Below are 19,880 nucleotides of genomic sequence, written 5' to 3'. Positions count from 1 at the left end.
AGAGACTAACAAAGATATGAAAAAGGGAGTGACAATACAGAGAAGGGACGTGAGAGAGAAATCGGAGGAGAAAAATGCAGCAGAGTGAAAAAGCAGGCTGGCAGAAAAGCAGAAGAAAGAGAGAGAGAGAATCCGGCAGGGAAGATGATGGAGGACTAGGAAAATGAAAGATGAGAGGAGAAAAAGAAATAAAAGAATGTAAGAAGGGAAGAGTGGGAAGGAAAAGCAAAATTAAGTGAGGGAAAGATGGGGGAAAGAAAGGAATGAGGGAAGTGGAAGAGAGGGTGAGGAAAAGAGAAAGCAGGGGAGGGGGGGAAACGAAATAAGACACGAAAATGGCCGAAAGGGAGAGAAAAAGGGAGACGACTGAAAACAGCGAGGAAAAGAAGGGCAAGATGGGGAAGGGAAGTGAGGGAAGAGGGAGAAAGATAAGGGAGTGTAGGTGTTAATGTGACATGTTGCTGGTTCATGGCGGGGCCTTTACGAGACAAACAAAACATCACACACACACACACACACACACACACACACACACACAAATACCACCTCCTCTCTCTCTCTCTCTCTCTCTCTCTCTCATGGCCCCTAAAAGGCAAAAGATAAAGCGCTTATCTTTGAGGGTTGGCCACAGATGCTAAGATATCTATATACCCTTGTCTGGCCTCTTCCAGCTTAATTAACCTTCTCTCCAGCTCTCCTCTCTCTCTCTCTCTCTCTCTCTCTAGCATTTAACTCATTCTCTTCCTATTTTCCTTCCATCTTTTATAATCAGTCTGAGTGTCCATTCTCTTCCCAAATTATTTTACGCATTTTCTCTCACACTTCTCTCCGTTCACTCACTTCCATCTATTATTCTTCAAGTTAATTTTATCAGCCTACTTTCTCCCACTCTCAATATGTCATCAGTGAGGGAAGACTGCGATGATACTGGTGGTGATGGTGTGGTGATACTGGTGGTGATGGTTGTTAATTATGCCCAAACACGTACCCAGGCAACGCTTCTTCACCGCTAATTCCACTCAGCTTTATAACGAGTCGGTGAGATAACAGTGTTGGTGTTGTTAAGCCTGTTTTATGACCTAACACTGCCAGGGAAACACTCTTGCTTTTTCGGCTGCGTAAAGTGTCTGGTGGAGGAAGTCTGTGAGTGGTCAGAGAGAGGAGAGTGTGGTGAGAGGAATGGGAGTGTGGTGAGAGGGATGGGAGTGTAGCGAGGAGGAGTGTGGCGAGAGGGAGGGGTGTGATGAGACGTAGGCGTGTGGTGAGAGGGGGGGGAAGTGTGGTGAGAGGGATGGGAGTGTGGTGAGAGGGAGAGGTGTGGTGAGAGGGATGGGAGTGTGATGAGAGGGATGGATGTGTGGTGATAGGGAAGGGAGTGTGGTGAGAGCGATGGCAATGTGGTGAGAGAGGGAGGGGTGTGGTGAGAGGGATGGGAGTGTGGTGTGTCACTATATTCACGTACACTTCAATCTCTCTCATTCTCGTCTTTTACAACAGGAGTTAAGAGATAAGGAAAACTACCCAGGTATTTTTCACGTATACTAATTAGAACAACGAAGGACTGGTCTCCCCTCCCCCTTCTAGTAATGACAGAGGGATGGCACGACCTCATCATCCAACACCTGTAATACAAACAGATCCATGGCTCCTGTGATATGGAAGAGAGGAGAGGGTGCATCCGGAACCTCTGATTCAGGTCTCAAAAGATTTTGAAGAGCTTTTGATCCTTCCACTTGCTGTTATTATGGGAAACTGATGATGGTGATGATGATGATGATAATGATTTTTATCTAAAGCCCTCATGAATCTTTTTTGGTTTATCCCAAATCACCAGACTGAGACTACCAACCACCGAATGTGTGCACAAGGAAGGTCTGCCTGTCGCTCACACAATTCAGATCCTTCATGCCCACCAATTTACACAAACACCTCAAGATACACGTAAAGACGCATTAGTATTATAAATTATATCTGCTTAGGCTTCTCCTTTATTGACAGCGTATATTTGCGTAAGCGTGACGCAACGATCCCTTTATGCTGGTTATTTGGGGTGGCTAATGCCGTCTGTGGCCATAAGCATGGACGCCGATCGTTAAGGGTATGCTGTGGTGGTGATGTCAGTGTCAGCTCCCCCACCTTAACCAAATGACCCTTCCCCCCTCCATCCATAGCCAAAAGCTTAATTACCATGCGCCGAAGTTAAGCTGTGGTGGTGCCCGAGTAAGCTTCCTCCCTCCACCAACTGACTCTCTCTTCGTCCGTTACAGTAAACTTAGTTATCATGTATCAAAGTTAAGCTCTGGGGGTGTCCGCTTAAACTGCCCCCTCTCTAACAACTGGTAGATTCCCGTGCCTACTAGTCATCCATGCTTCTCCCCAACACCTGTCCAATAGCCTGGCACTCCTTACCTGACCAATTCTCAGCTGACACCATCCCTTCAGAAAGATGAGAGGGAGGAGAATGTGATGAGAGACAGGGGAGTCAGGTGAGGGGGATGGGAACGTGATGAAAGGGAGGGGAGTGCGGTGACTGGGAGGGAGTGCAGTGAGAGGGAGTGTGGTGAGAGGGATGGGAGTGAGATGAGAGAGAGGGGAGTGTGGTGAGAGGGTTGGGAGCGTGGTGAGAGGGAAGCGAGTGTGGTGAGAGGGAGAGTTGTGTGGTGAATGGTAGGGGAGTGTGGTGAGAGGAAGGGTTGTGTGGTGAGAGGGATAGGAGTGCGTTGACAGGGAGGTGAGTGTGGTGAGAAGGATGGGAGTGAGACGGGAGGAAGGGGAGTGAGTGAAGGGGATGGAAGTTTGGTGAGAAGGAGAGGGATGAAGTGAGAGGGAGGGAGTTAGGTGAGAGGGAGGGGAGTTAAGTGAGAGGGAGAGGAGTTAGGTGAGAGGGAGGGGAGTTAGATGAGGGAGAGGGGAGTGTGGTGAGAGGGACAGGAGTGATATGAAAGGGATGTGAGTTTGTTGTGAGCCTCTAGATTTCACAGTCTCTTGCTGTGGGGTGGAACTGCGCATTTTTGTTGTGCTGGTTGTTGTCAAGGTTACCTTCCACTGAACACAGAGCAAGGCAACATATTAATGAATAAACAGATATACTCATATTTACAGTCTGACAAATAAATAAAGACAATATTCAGTGTCTACTGGAGTCATTTAACAGTCTTAGTGAATTTCTTTTTCTTTCTCTCTCTCTCTCTAACAGCAACTCTTTTTGTCCCACTGCCTCATCATCTGTCATTACCTCTTCTCTTTTAATAAGTCCACCCCTTCTCCTCTCACACTGAATCCCTTACCGTCCTCTCTTCGAATTTTACTGCTTTCCATCGGTATATTATCAGTTCCTCCTCACCAGCAATGCATAATTGTCTCTTACTGCTTTATCAACGTCATCATCAGTGTTACCACGGTAATTTAAGCTGAGAAAAATTAGGCTATTCACAATTGCCGATCCAGTTATTTTTTTCTGATCGACTGGCCGACTATTTTCAAGGTTACTTTTCTTATGTTTATGATCGGGGCTGAAATGATACCAAACATTAAAGCATGGTTGGCGGACATAGGATGAGGGGATGAGGGAGTGAGAAAGGGAGACGGGGGTATCGACAGGAAGAGAAAAAGTATTGATTAATTACGGTCACACTCATCCACTGCCTCTCTTCCCACCCCAAACGTCACGAGCAACAGTCATCCAAGTTGGGCTTACCTGAGTGAGAATACCGTCATATTATCCAGGCCAGTAGCTTGTAGACGTAAAAAAAGCTTTACCTTGGCGCAGGGTCGGGCTGGACTGAAGACGTCATGAGGATTTACGATACGGCCAGCGGCAATCAGGGCAGGCCGAGGCTTTGATTACGATAAGGATCTGAAGCAACTGAGATCTTTAGAGGCAACTGATATCAGGTGCTACAACGATATGGAGAGTTGGGTGCACGAGTATAACGACGGAGGGAGGCTGGGTGTGGTGGGAGAGAGGGGGTTAATGACGAGTGGCGAGAGAGGGTAGTGACAAGTGGTGAGAAAGGGTAGTGCCGAGTGCTGAGAGAGGCTTGAAGGGGTGAGAGGAGAGGAGAGTTAGAGACTGAATTAGACTACTACGAAGGAGGCTGGAAACTATACGGCATTGCAGTAGATGATGTGTGTGTGGGGGGGGATGTTTTATAGTGATAAGCAAGCTTACTAAACCGAATAAGACAAGACGACACCAATTGACCCCCCTTCTGTTGCCAAACTCTCTTGTCATTAGGAGTTTAATGCTACATACCATACCAGTAAATGTTTACGACGCATGAGGATGATGGGGGTACTAGTGGTTGGTGGTGGCTGGGGGAGGGGAATTCCCAGTGTCTGATGGTGATGGTGCGGAAGGGGGGAATCGTACTGGCTGGTGGTGCTGGTGGTGGGGCAGGGGAGGTCGTAGAGGCTAGTGGTGGTGGTGGTGGTGGTGGGGCAGGGGAGGTCGTAGAGGCTGGTGGTGCTGGTGGTGGTGGTGGGGAACGGACGGTCGTAAATGCTAGTGGTGGTGGTGGACCAAACTGCCTGGAGGTGTTAGCAGGTGCAGTGGTCAAAGAACTAAGCACCACCAGGAGTTGTATCCAGTTGTGCTTCGTGATATTTACATGAAAATGCTTAAAATTATCTCTGCTCTTGAAAGATAAACACACACACACTCGCTGGTGCAGTGGTAACGTTCTCGCTTGCCATCTGGTAGACGGGAGTTCGCGCCTCGCTCAGGTTGAGGAAAGTTTCACTGACGAAGTGGGTGGTTACTGTCCCCCTAGAGCAAGGGGACGGGTGTGTGGGTGTGTGAAGGTCACAGCCTTGCCCTTAGATCGGACTATATGAGCTCTCAGCTCCCTTCCGGGAGGGTAAAAGCTGACGATCACGACCATCAAGTGATCCTGACCGACCCGGTGAATTACACACACACACACACATATTCTTAAAAACACAAAACTCTCCGGCGACAAACGCATCCTGCCCCCTTCCTGTATTGAGAGCTCCACTGTTAACCTGAATGATGGTGTTGGCCTGACCGTGAGAAACAATACTCCCTCCCTCACCACTGTTTGCTGCCATAACACACACAGTCACACGGCGAGTGGAGGTGTGTCTGGGGTGCTTGTACTGTGTCTGGTGTTGTTTGACGTGTGTGTGTGTGTGTGTGTGTGGTGGGGGCAGTGGTATAAATGATATTTATTCCATGCAGTTATTGAGTTAGTGGACTAAATACAAGTTTACCCGACACATTCTTGACGAGTACTTCACCAAAACGATCTCTTTCATATTTTTTTCCCTCGACTCGATAGCTACTCTTACTCCACATCGCACCAGCCTCTTTTCGGCATTCCAGATACTTGAAGCAATGGTGCTTGGAATATCTTACTGCTCTATGTAAATATACATTAAGTTGGTGAGTGTAAAGTGTGTGTGATTCAGCGAACGTTGTGATACTTGAGGGGGACCAGTTTTTGACGCTAATGCCCTGCCAGTGACGAGTCTGTTCTACATCATCATCATCATCATTATCACCATTCTGTCTCTTACACTCCATCTCTGTGTTGTTCTCTCATCCCTCCATCAGTTTCTTTTACCTCTTTCTCCCACTCCATCACTACATTGTTCCCGGTCACCTTTATCACACAAAATTCCAAGTCATCTCCGAGTAGGGCCATCTGTCAAACTTCTTCTCTGCCGACCATATTATCAGTCAAACTCTGTATTGTCCTCTGTCATATTTATCATACTCAATCTCACTGCGAAAGTTCAGCAGCAGTCAGGATGTGTGATGATGCTGTGAGGCAAGTGTGTGGTGTTGATGCTAATGTACTGCCCTCCACACTCACACACACACACACACACACACACACACACACACACACACACACACACACACACACACACTCTCTCTCTCTCTCTCTCAAACAATGAATACCTTAACCATCAAAAGAATGGAATGAAGGGGCAGCCAGGCTCAATATCACATAGCCAAGACCACTCTGCTACGGTAACAGGTGACTGGCTAGTGGCACCCGTGGTCAAATGTACCTAATTAACAGAGTGACTCAATGGATGATACTGTGTAGAATGGTACTGATACAGAACTAATAGTTATGTTATATACGGTGTATATTTAGGAATGTGGATTAGGCCTTTGTTAACAGAGGGTGTTTTAGGTGTCACTGTGATAATAATGTGGGTTAACGGTGGGTCTTTAGGTGGTATTTATTTAGGCGGTGGTGTTAATTTTAGGTAAAGAAAGGCGTATATTGGAGGGCGCCACTAAATAATCCGCCTTCACCTCGTGCTGCACCGGCCATTTGCACATACAGAGAAACAGGTTCATGCTGAGTGCCCAATCACCTCGCCTCTCGCCTCATGTGAAATTTTGCACTGGAGAAAATGTTAAGATAGAGATGGTTTATGCAGGCAGTTACGTTATGTGGGAGAGACAGGCGTTGATGGCCTGCTTATCATAATAACATCAAGTCACTGCTTTACACTTCTTATGACAACCACTCCCAACATTCACAACAAACTGTAGACACCCTGCGGTAAAGTGTCTGCTGTGAAGTTGAAGAGTCTGAGAGTAACCAAAGGAAAGAATTATTACGAAAGAATTCAAAGGATGACGTGCGTGTAGTAATGCTGGGTATGTTGATGGCACTAATGCCGGTATGCAGTGTGGTGATTATGTCACCAGCCCTGACGTATAAGACAGAATGATGATGATCCATTGTGAAAAGTGGAAATGTTGGGGGGGAGAGAGCCACAGGTCGGAGACTGAGTTCTTTATTTACTCTAACGTTTCTGACGACACAGAATCCATCTTCAGTGAGTTTGAGGAAGAAATGACAGAGCCTGGACGTTTGTATCTCTGGAAATTCCCTCCTCATTCTCAGGTCGCAGCCTGACTGGGTATCTCTAGGAAAGTTCCGTCGTCCTACCCCACCTTGATTGCGACACTGGTGCTACCCTTGCTGTATATCTACTTCGGCTACAAACTTTCTCCCTGTGGTTAGTTATACTTTTTACACAAATATGCACTGCTTCAAACCTTTTTTTTATTTGTTTATTCAGATTTTTTTCAGTGACTTATTTCTTCCCACTTGGGCAAATGATTGTGTTGATCCATGTGTAACACTAAGGAATCAGATACTCTATAACACCGTACATCTGCCCTATCCTTGTATCTCTCTCCCTCTCTCTCTCTCTCTCCACACACACACAAGGCAAGCAACAAAATCACAGGAAACCATACGGTGGTCCTGTTCTGATGGTTTGAACGCATTTTTCATCTCATACATTTTTAATCCAAACATTAACTCTCACTATTTGGGGGAAATACAAACACGCCTTTGTACAAACAGATACACACTCCGGCCGAAATATATACACATTTTTACATACTCAAACGCGAACACACACACACACACACACACACACACACATACACACACACACGCTGTCTCCTGTACACATACTCACGACATATACACATACTCTGCACAGGTATATTTTACAGTATGTAGAGACAAAAATTCTAAAACATACATTCCTTTCCCTGGTCCACGATCCTCCTACTCCCACACAGGCAAACTGCTGAATCGGAAAAAAGGAAATTCAACTGAAACTTTACCAAATCAGAGACAAAGAGCGATGTCCTTATCAAAACCAACGCAGGGCGACCTGTCTGCCTCCCTCCCTCTTCAAACTACATCGCCACAAAAAATCTCCCCCTCCACACCATCCCTCCCCATTCCTCCCCCCTCCAGACTCCGAGAGGGGCTTGGTCAGGAGGCAAGGTTGATCTAGTGACGTCACGCCGCCCCGGAGCCTCAGTGTCAACAAAAAGGCCGCTCCGGGTCACAGGCACACAGTTCGTCACTCCTGATTTTTTCGCGAATTGTTGGGGTCGTGTGTGTGTGTGTGTGTGTGTGTGTGTGTGTGTGTGTGTGTGTGTGTGTGAAAAGTAGAACTCAGTTTTAATTTGCTTTAAGACTCAGTAGAAGGACTGAGGATCAGTCATGAAATTAGTGATTTGATTTTGAGAACAACTAGTCGAAGGTCAAGGTCACAGTTCAAGGTGAAATGGCTGCCCTATTACTCATGCAGTTCTGATTCGATCTAAATCAAATAAACTTAAGAGTTAGCCCAGGATAATGTGATTCAGTTTTGACCACAATAAGTTAATGGCAAAGGACACAGCGCATGGTCAACTAGAACAGTTTCCATCCAATTTAGGCCAAACTTGGTGGGGGAGTTAAGGGTCAAGCTAGAACGATGTAATTCGATTTTGACAACAATCGGTCAGAGGCCAAAGTCATAGGGCAAGACGTCTTTAGTCCGTTTCTAGGCGCTTCTGTTTCTGAGTGCTTCTGTTGCACACTTCTATATCTGTTCCCCTTTTCTCTGTCCACTGGTCATCCATTTCTGTAGCTTTCTATCTGTACTAAAGAATCGACTAACAATTTTCTCATGGTATCTAATGACGGGTTCAATCCATTATTATTTTGTGCACGGATAATCGTGTCATTCCAATATTAATTTTCTTACCATATTTAATAATCATCCCCTCTCATTATTAAATTTCTCACAATTTTTAATAGAAATTCCTCTTCATTACTGATTTTCTCATATAAATAAATCGATTCTTCCATTATTAAATTTCTCAAAGTAAACTACTGTACGAGCATGAGGGGTTTAACCGTGCTTTCGCTTTTGTTATGTCGAGATTCCCGCTACTCTCTCACTATTCATATGTCCCTCAAGTCTGCTGTCCGCTTATTAAGGGCCAATATTCCCCTATATGGATCACACAATATCAGGTACCCTATCCTACACAACACTTCAAAGGTCACACAACATCAACAATCATACCCAGCCAGTAAAAACCCTCTACAAATTGGACAATGGCTATTACAGTTGCCACAAGCACAACTGTTATGGATAATGGTATATAACATCAGGGGGAGCGATAAGGAAGAGCTTATATGATTATTCAAAACAGCGGGGACTCAGGCTGGATAGAGGCAGTATGTACGAGTAAATATATCTCGTTTGATAATGGCAGAGTTCTGCCTTATAATCCACAGTTTATATGATGATCCAAAACAGCGGGAACTGAGGTAGGATAGAAGCAGTATAAATGTCTCGTTGTTTAATAATGGCAATGGGTTCAGGTTTAGAGTCCACAGTTTACATGGCCGTTCAGAACAGCGGGGACTCAGGCAGGATAGAGGCAGTATAAATGAATCGTTTAATAATGGCAATGAAATCTTCCTTACAGTAGAGACCACAACTGGTTCATGACTACCGGTACAATCTATCCATCTATCTATATACCTAGGCTGCTTCCCCCAAGGAAAGGGAGGTAGCCGAGACAGGACGACTCACTCTCCATTTACTCATCCATTCAAACACATTCACTCGCATCTTAGCCCCAAACGGAAGAACGGACAGGTCCTCACTGCACCACACCGCACAAGGGTCAACTGCGCAATGCAATCAGTGACATCCGCAGCAAGGCCCGACAGCAGAACTGGTTTACCCCTGCCACATCATAATAGACCCATCCCCTTACCCGCACCTGACCTGACTAGCTGATCAGACCAAATGCGGGAGAATATCCCCTCAGGGCTGCGTCATCACTTATTCATTCACAATTTCTCTCCATTTATTTCTGTCACGCACAGCCACTCTTCCTTGCTCAACAGACATCCCTCTCGCATCCAGCGCTCTCTTCACACTGTCCATCCATCGTATTCATGGTCTTCCTCTCAGCCTTACACCTCTCACATCAGATCTAGTTATCTTTTTCACCAGTCGCTCATTATCCATTCTCTCCATATGCCCAAACCATTGCAACACCCTCTGCTCAACTCTACCAGCCATCTCCCGAACAACTCCAGTTCTCCTTCGCACTTCATCATTTCGCACTCGATCCATATGCGTCACTCCACACATACTCCTCAGACATCTCATCTCCATTACATTCAAACTTTTCCTCTCTGCTACACCCATATTCCATGTTTCAGCCCCATATAATGCAGTCGGTACCACAACACCCTCATACAGCCTTCTCTTTACATCCATTCTAAGCGAACGACATTTAAACACTTTTTCATTCCTCCCAGCACCTTTCCTACTTCATTTATTCTAAACTTCACTTCTGCATCTATTCTTCCATCCACAGCAACATGTGACCCTAGATATTTAAAACACTCTACCTCCTCAAGCAACTCACCATTCAAAACTATATTCATCCCCCTACCATCTATCAACCTCGTACACTTCATCACTTTACTCTTATTCTCATTTACTTTCAATTTCCTCCTTTCACACACCCTTCCAAACTCCTCTACCAACTGTCTCAATCTCTCCTCTGAATCAGTCACCAGTGCAGTATCATCTGCAAACAGCAGCTGCTTCAGAATCCACTCTCCTCCATCAACATTTACCAGATTCAGACCACCTAAAACTCTTGCATTCACCTCCCTTACAACACCATCCATGTAAATATTAAACAACCAAGGCGACATCACACATCCCTGTCGCAGCCCCACTCTCACGAGAAACCAATCACTCACAGCATTTCCCACTCTTACACACGCTCTACTATTTACATAAAAACTTTTCACCCCTTTTAGTAACCTACCATCAAGTCCATACAATCTTAAAACAGTCCACAAAGCCTCCCTATCAATTCTATCATACGCTTTCTCTAAATCCATAAATGCCCAAAATACATCCTTGCCTTTCGCTAAATACTTTTCACACACTTGTCTCACAGCAAACACCTGATCAACGCATCCCCTCCCTCTCCTAAAGCCACACTGCTCATCACTAATCACTCTCTCTGTACCCTCTCTAACTCTCATAATTAACACTCTACCATACACCTTACCTACAACACTCAACAGACTTATACCCCTAAAGCTAGTACATTCATACTTATCACCCTTGCCTTTATACAACGGGACCACACAAGCACTTGCCCAATCAATTGGCACCATACCTTTCTCAAAGCACACATTCAACAATCTTACTAACCAGTCAACAATAGTCACTCCACCACCCTTCAGGCATTCCACAGCACACCCATCCATACCTGCAGCTTTCCCTGTTTTCATCTCCTTTATTGCCTTCTCCACTTCCTCCTTCGTGATCAAAGAATCATTCAACTCTCCCAACACATTTATTCCTTGCACCCTTCCATCCGCCACAATCTCAGCCACCCTTTCCTCCTCTACATTTAACAATCTTTCAAAATACTCTGCCCATCTCTTCCTTACTGCATCCATCTCAATTAACATCCTTCCATCCTCTGCTTTTACTCGTTCTTCCTTCCCAGACTCTCCCTTTCGCACCCTTTTCACCTCCTTCCAAAACATTTTCTTATTCTGTTGAAAATTCTCTGTCAGCTGCATACCCCACCTCTCATCTGCTGCCACTTTAGCATCACGCACAGCCCTTCTCGCTCTATTCCTCTTTTCCTCATACCTTTCATATGACATCTCATCCTTCCTTTGCAGCCACACTTCATATGCACGTCTCTTCTCAGCCACAGCCATACTTACTTCCTCGCACCACCATTCACTTCCTTTTCTTACACCACCACCCACACGTCTCACACCACACACCTCTTCTGCATGCCCCACCACAGCACTCTTAAACAACTGCCATTCCTCCTCCACGCTGCCATTTTCCCGATCTTTCACTGCGTTCCACTCATCTTTCAATTTCTCCTGATACTCTATCTTTTTCTCTCTTTTATCCAGCTCACTCACTTTCAAAACCTCCCTGCCACACCTAACCCTCCTAGCTCTCACCCATCTCTTACCTACTCTTAACTTTCCCTCCACCAGGTAGTGGTCAGACATACCTCCACCCTCCCCTCTCAGAACTCTCACATCCAACAATCTTCCTATTACATTCCTAGACACAACCACATAGTCCATCAAGGCTCTATCAACAACCCTTCCACCCTCCTGTCTCACCCATGTATACTTATAAATATCTTTCTTCTCAAACAGCGTATTCCCAATCACCATCTCTCGCTCAACACACATCGCTATCATTTGTTCCCCATTTTCATTTCTTCCAGGCACACCGTGCATACCAACTACGCCTTCAACTGCTACCGGTACAAAGCTAATAATAATGGCGTGAGGGAGAGGCTTGATCGGTCATAACTGCAGAATCATTACAGTCGCAGTGAAGAAAATAATTTGATGTCCACCAGAGAAACTATTAAATTATATTACAGGACAAAACCAATAATAATGGCGGCTGGGAGAGGTCTGGCCAGTTAACACCACCGTATCATTTGTGTCAGTCCACAGAAAATAATTCGCGATCCACCACAGACACTGTTAAAATGCTTGCCGATATCTTGCCACTAATATCCGGGACCGGGGTTATGCTAAATAATATAACTCTATTCACTCAGAGGTCACTGCTCAGCTGAATAAAAGTGTGCAGTGGTAGTAAGATTTTAGAAACAGTAAGTGAAGTGAAAGGGCTAATGGAGACTGTTTCTAACCCTTAATTCCCAGAGGTTTCAAATTAAGCCAAATGATATCAGCTGGAGGTAGCAAGAATATAATCTAACTAATCGTGATTGCACTGAGAATAGTGGAAAGCCTCCAGATAGTTTTTCCCAACAACCATGGGAATAAGGTCGGGGAAGTATTTTTCTCTGGTCTCACTCTCTCTTGCACTGTATCACCTTGCCGCTCCGTTTGATGATTGTCAGAGGAATAGTACTATCCTTTTATTATGTTTGGCCACCACCGTATCATCTAATCACTCGAGTAATAATTATGCCATTTGAATATTCCTCTCATATCTGTCTTACCCAGCGTTGTGCATATGATGGATCTTATTACTTCACCACCCGTGTATCCTAATAATCATGTCAGTGCAGTATTACTCTTTCATCTCTCCAGCCTGTACCGTATCACCTCAACGTCCATGTAATAATTATGTCAACAGAATATTACTCTCTCTATCTGGACTCCACCCAATCATTAGCTGGGGTACAAGCTTCCATGGAGGGCTGTGTTTCTATACTTGGTGCTGGAGGCTGGACAGGGAAGAGGTGTTTGTATACGACGTCCTGGGGGTCGGGTTAGCAATATTACTGGTGCAGGTTGGAGGTGTTTTTATATAGGTGTTGGGGGCCTGGTCTGGGGTGGAGGTGTCTCTATACTCTAGTTCTTTCACCTTAATCTGGCCCAGATTTTTGTACTTTTGCAGCTTACTTCTCGTTGCTCAGTGACAGAAAAAGACAATGCTACGGCTTTACAACCCTTCCATAGCACTTGTACCTAACCAACATCATGTTCCAATGTTAATCTACTGTTACAAACTAGCATTCAAGATGGAGAGATGGCAATTATAGGCCAACTCAGAGTTAAAAGGTTATAGCTGCTGGGGGTCGGTTCCAACATAACTGGTGCAGTAGGAGTTATTACTGTAGTACATGCTGGGATTTCGGTTTACAAAATAACTTATGCAGACACAGAGCAACACCAGAGCACAGTCGTCAACATAATTTTATTATTAAGAAGAGGTGTTATGAGACTAGAAAATTTTTTGCCTCTGATTTTCAGCCCTTAAAAAAGGCACAGAAGCTAGTCTTCGCTTGGTAGTTGTTACCAGGCGGCAGAATGACTCTACCTTACTAAGGTCACGAGGGTGACAAAAGGAGGCCGTGTGTGGATTGTAGAGACTGTGGGATGGAACTGAGATTTTCGAAGATATGGGGCGATTGGTATAGCGACATGGTCAGTGCCCTGGTCGGAGCAAACTGAAGCCTTTGGGCCATGGTTCGAGTCCAGGAGGGGGGCAGAGGTTTTTCCATCGTGCAGACGTTGATGCAGCGTATTTCGGTCTCTTTTACTTCATTGTTCTGGACCAACGGTAGCCTAGCCTCAGGCCCCTACGCTCGGATGCGGGCACAATAAGATTTGGTAGCTGGCAGTTGGCAATGTATGACTGTCAATGTATTGTATATGCAAACTCACTAACCCTGTGCATTCGTGCGTTTGTGCGTGCGTAAATACGAGTGAGGAAGACTACAAGTGGATGAGCTTCGGTAACTGTTAGCAGGTCTTATCTCATCCTGAATTAACAGGAAGGGTCACAATAACGATTTGGGTCCCAAACAAAAAGGACCGCAGAGCAAGCATCTGCAAGCACAATGATATTATTTTTGCCATTGGGAACGACGAAGAAAAGCTCAGACGATAAAAAAATATATATATATAGTAGAGTATAAGCTGTGGAAGGGGAGATCGTTACCGAGTGGGGAGAGTATGGTCATCAACAAATGAAGATGCCCGCCGTTTCAAGTACTGTCACTGTGCAGTAGAAGATCTCTCTCTCTCTCTCTCTCTCTCTCTTGCATAATCATTATATGCAACTACATCCAGCCAAAATTTCGCTACTCGCACTCTCTACCCGACCGCGTTCCGTCTCACCCTTTGATCTCCAGCATCTACCCTTACGCCACCACTCCCTTACCTTCCTCTACCCAAACACCTGTCCTCGCTGCCAACTCCACCAACATGTTTTCCTCCACTTCCCAGGCCAGTCCACCACCATCTCCTTCTTCTCCAGTATACTCCTCCATCTTCAGTCTTCACCAATCCTCACCACCACCAGCATCCTCTCTCATCTCAAGTACACTATTCCACTTTCAATCTTCAATCCTCCCCACCAACAGCACCCATTCTCTTCTCCAATACACTCCATCACCTTCAGTCTTCACACGTCTTCACCACCACCACCTCACCCCCATCTATCCACATCTTTGGGTGGATGATGTATGGTCACATTTGTCACCATAAATATAAAAATAAACTGACCAAAGATGGAGATATTAAAAATAGATGGAAAGAGCATTTTGAGACAGTTCTTAATAGACCAGTACCACCAGAAGAGGATATACCGTCTGCTCAGGAAGATTTAAATATAGAAACAGGAGAGTTGAGGCTTGCAGAAGTGGAGAAAGCAGTAAAACAGTTAAAGAATAATAAGGCACCAGGGGAGGATGGTTTATTTCCGGAAATGTTTAAAGTGGAGGGGGATAGATTAATAATGATCTTGACCAAGCTATTCAATAAGATATGGGTGACGGGGTTACTACCATCAGTTTGGAAGAATGGTGTAATTGTTAAAGTTCCGAAGAAGGGAGACCTGAGTGAATGTGGTAATTGGAGGGGAATCTCTTTGTCACCGATAGCTTTGAAAGTTTTCAGTAGAGTGTTGTTAAATAGGTTGGAGCCAGTGGTTGAGGGTATTCTGAGGGATGAACAGGCTGGTTTTAGAGAGGGACGTGGTTGCAATGATCAGATCTTTATGGTTAGGCATTTGATGCAGCAAGTTAATGAAATGAGAGTACCGTTAAGTCTTTGTTTTGTTGATTTTGAAAAGGCTTTTGATAGTGTTTCGAGAGAGACTATGGGGAAGATCATGAGACATTATGGAATACCAGAGGAGTTTGTGAGGGTCATTATGAACATGCATGAGGACACATTTTGTAAAGTGATGGTTGATGGTTGTCTGAGTGATTCGTTTGAAGTCAAGTCCGGAGTAATTCAAGGTGGTGTTCTATCGCCTTTATTATTTATATTGGTCATTGATTACATTATGAAACGTGTTGGAACAGAAACCGGTGCAGGTATACTTTGGGGAGAGAACAGGAAACTTTTGGATTTAGATTATGCAGATGATATAGTTTTGATTTGTGATGGGCCAGAAGAGATGCAGAGAGTGTTGGACTGTTTGGTGAGTGAAGGTCGCAAGGTGGGTTTGGTTATTAATTGTGGAAAAACTGAAATAATCAATATGAATATGGAAAATGCGCAGGAATGTGTAATTGGAGGTATGGTTGTAAAGCAAGTTGATAGGTTTAAATATTTAGGTACTTATTTAGCCAAGGATGGTTCTTTGAACTTTGAATTCGAGGAAAGGTTAAAGAAGGCTAATCAGACAATGGGAATGCTTAAAAAATATTTGGAATAATAACAATTTCTCTGTGCATACAAAAATCAAACTTTATAAGGTAATGGTTAGGAGTATCTTAATTTATGGACACGAGTCTTGGTACAGCACAGTGACTATGGAAAATAAATTCTTGGTGTTTGAAAATAAAGCACTTAGAAGAATATTAGGAGTTAAGTGGTGGGAAAGGATACCAAATAGTAGAATTAGAGAAATAACGGGAGTGCAGCCGATCGATGAATATGTTAGATTCTCACGATGGAAGTGGCTAGGACATGTGTATAGGAGACAGGGAATAGTACGAGGTACACCAGGGTGGGTGGCACCTGGTAGGAGAGGTAGAGGAAGGCCAAAAGAGACGTGGGTGAGGACAATGAGACGGGAAGCTGGAGATGAGTGTTGGGGAGATCTTGAGGAGTTAGCATAAGATAGGATGTGGTGGTGTGAGTTCATCGAGGCCCTATGCATCCCCGAGGGTGCCACAGGAAATGATTGACTGATTGATTGAAGCCGCTTGAGTCCTACATCATTTACGCAAGCCACCGACACATCTTGAAAAAAAAAAAAAAATGCATGGTTAAACCTACAGTTGCTCTGAGAAGACTTGCAGACATTACAGTGAATGATCAGTTAATAAAAAATGAAAAGGAAATCTATAGTTGCAGAAACTATAAAAACAGAGGGAAATTTAAGTTGATGTGATGTAGCAAATTAAACTTTTAAAACGGGCTCCAGTGTGAAGACGCAGTGGTGTCAGATATGACTACAAATAACAAATTGTTTTATTTTCTTTTCGTTGCATTTTGAAATGGATTTTTCCTTGGTTTGAACAATTTTACACACACAAACATAATCACAGTATTTTTCCCGGCGATGGCCCTCTCTTCTCTCTCAATCAAAATATCTTTTACTCTCAGAAGTCGTCCCTACCAGTAATTAGAAAAAATCCATGTCTGTACTCATCACCACGATAATCGTATTTTCATCATGATATTTTGTGATTAATATTAACTTAGAGGCGGGAGGACGGCCAGCCATTTACCGCTCCAGCAACACCTCATCACCATGATAAACATATTTCCTGTAAGACCTCCAGGCGTTAATTAGCCGTGAAGATGATGATGATGATGATGATGAAAATTAATCTTACAGGCGGGAGGCTGGCCAATTAGTTACTGTGTAATCAACAAAGGTGAGACTGGGGGCTCTGGACCAGGGGTGTATGAGAGCAGTAATCACCACCTGGTTGACAAATGAATATCCATAATGGCTGGTTTAGCCGCCTATTATGTGACTACTCTTGACCTGGTACCTCAGGGTGGCTTTTGGCGTCTGCCACCTGGTAAGAAGAGGCTCCTCTGTTTAATATTTTCGTGTTCAGGGTCCTTTAGAGAGAACGGAAACAGGCATTATCCAAAGTAAAGGAGGGAACCCCTGGGCACAGTCCTATAAGCCTCACAACCCTGAGCCAGTAGGCGGAGAATTATACGCCAAGTACAGCTACAGCAAAATTCCACACACAGAAGCCCTGAACACCGATGGGATAAAAGCCGAGCCGCCATGGGACATTTTTTCTATATACTGTATAATTTCTCCTTGTTAAACGTTAGAGCAAAAAGTGTGAAGCAGTTAATACTATAATCGTGTCCGCATGCCATGCTTCCTATACTCCTTGTTACTGCCAAACGCCTGATTCCAAAACTCATCCAGAGTGGCCCCACCAGTAGCTTTCCCATAGCTTCTCCATCGCAACTTTGTCCATTTCCTTTTTGGATGAGCGGGAGAGTTGATGAAAAAAAATCCCTTCTGCTGAGAAGAGCTGGGTGTCGAGAGGTACTTCTCTTCTCACTATACCACCAGAGAATTTTACTCCAAACAAGGGTTAACAAGTTCCCTTCATAGGATCAGTAGCTGTGAGGGAGGTACTCTAAGTCAGCTTAACGTACTAAACCAATTAGGAGCGGGTTAAGAAAGGTAATGTAATCTTTCGGAGGAAATCCGAAAATAACAGGTGCCACAAAAAAAAAATAAAATAAAAAAAAAAAATAAATAAGAGGAATAAGCTGCATGTTGGTGGTGGGGTTGCGCAGAAGACATTAACCAATGGAGTGCATTAATCCAGTATTTAAATCAGCTATTCTCGACCTCAGAACAAAACAAAAAAAATGCAGTTTATGTTAGTGTGCCACTTCCTTCGCAAGCATCTGGTGAGGTTATCAGACCCTAGACACCGAGACTGGTGATTTTGAGGCCTCAGATTAGCATACGAGGGCAAGTGAGAAGAATACTTTAAATCTATTAACAAACAGTCTATCCCAGAGTTCAAACAGGTTGGCCACGACAAAAATGCCTACCAGCCTCTAACACAAATGAATTCTTCAGCCTCCCTTGTCCCAAGCTGCTCTGTCTCACGTGTCCCTCCACTCTGAGCCTTTCCTCTGCGTCCTCTTCATCATTAATGGCCCGAAGTTCGTGGTGTATCGAGGGTGAGATCTGTGGCCAGACATGACGCAGGGAAGGTCTGTTCTCTGGTGGTGGGCTGGTGATGGACAGAGAGAGGGGTATAGGCAAGTGGGATATGAGGCTTGGGGTGTGTAGGGTGGGTTGTGTAGAATGGGTTGTATGTAGGTTTGAATATGTTACAAGGAATGGTTGAAATGGGCTGTATGGGATGGGCTGTGTGGGAGGGAAGGGATGAGTGAGGGTGGATGCATGAGTGGGAAGATGTTGGGAGAAGTGAGCAGAGTGCGAGTGCCGTGTTGGTAGATGCCGAGTATGAGGTAATGTAAGCAGGTGTGTGGTGGTGGTGGGGGTAAGGATGTGTAAGTAAAGGGGAAAGAATATTAATGTAATTAAGAATGTGTTGGCAAAGTTGAAATGTGTGGATATTAATGGACATACGACGAGGGCTCAGGCATGCAGAAATGAGTGGTGTAACGGAAGAAGGATTTATAAAGATCAAACTTTGTAAAAAAAAAAAAAAATGGTGTGAGGAAGGAAGGTATGGTCTGAAAGTACTTTAACCTATATCTAAGTAAATGGATATAGATAAGGATGGTGAACTCAAAATGAGAATGTATATGCACGGAGATATACCTGTACAGTAGAAAAGAATAATAGGAAATGTGCAGGTGATATAACAGTAGAAAAGATACAAACACCTACTTGGTATATACGAGTTAGGGTGTATAGATATGACTGCTGTGGTGGTTTGATTATAGACGGAACAATATAAAACTAAATAAACATACATGAAAATAAAAAAAAGATACGTCAGTATGGATGTGACGGCAGGAGTGTGTGGACAAAGAGTAATGTTGGAAGTGTAACTGAGAAGGTTCGGGGTGGCTGGCTACTTGGGAGGGTGATAGACAAGTTAGAAAAATGCCATGGACCCAGTGTGTGTAGGGGGGGGGGTAGATAAAGATTTGTCCACATTATTTGAGGCAGTCCCTTTGACAACTTCTTCACATGTCCACCGCCATAGGTGTAAGTTTAGGAGGGAAGAGCTGAACGGCCTCGACCCTGCCCCTCCATTCCTCACAAGTCATGCCGTCATCTTACCCTCACCTTTCCCTCCTCCATCGTTTCCCCATTATCACCTCACTCATCCGGTGTTTTTATTTGCCCAAAGGATCTGACAAAAAAGAATGTGCAAATAATAAAAGTAATGTTATTATATTACCGTGGTCTTCCAATAATTACCATTCAGTATTTGCCATTATGCCGGGAATCGAACCCGGGACTCTCAGGTGAGAGCCAGGCAGCATACCACTACACCACGACCAGGTAAAAGTTATCTCACACTGTTCGATTCCCAGCATGAGGTTAATAACTGGATAATTTTTCCTGTGTAAAGTACAGGTTTCTCTCTTCAT

Source organism: Coenobita brevimanus, chromosome 66, assembly GCF_032717465.1.
Source record: "Coenobita brevimanus isolate Jiangsu-jjx chromosome 66, ASM3271746v2, whole genome shotgun sequence".
NCBI classification, from domain to species: domain Eukaryota; kingdom Metazoa; phylum Arthropoda; class Malacostraca; order Decapoda; family Coenobitidae; genus Coenobita; species Coenobita brevimanus.
Note: the sequence above shows the minus strand (reverse complement) of the source record.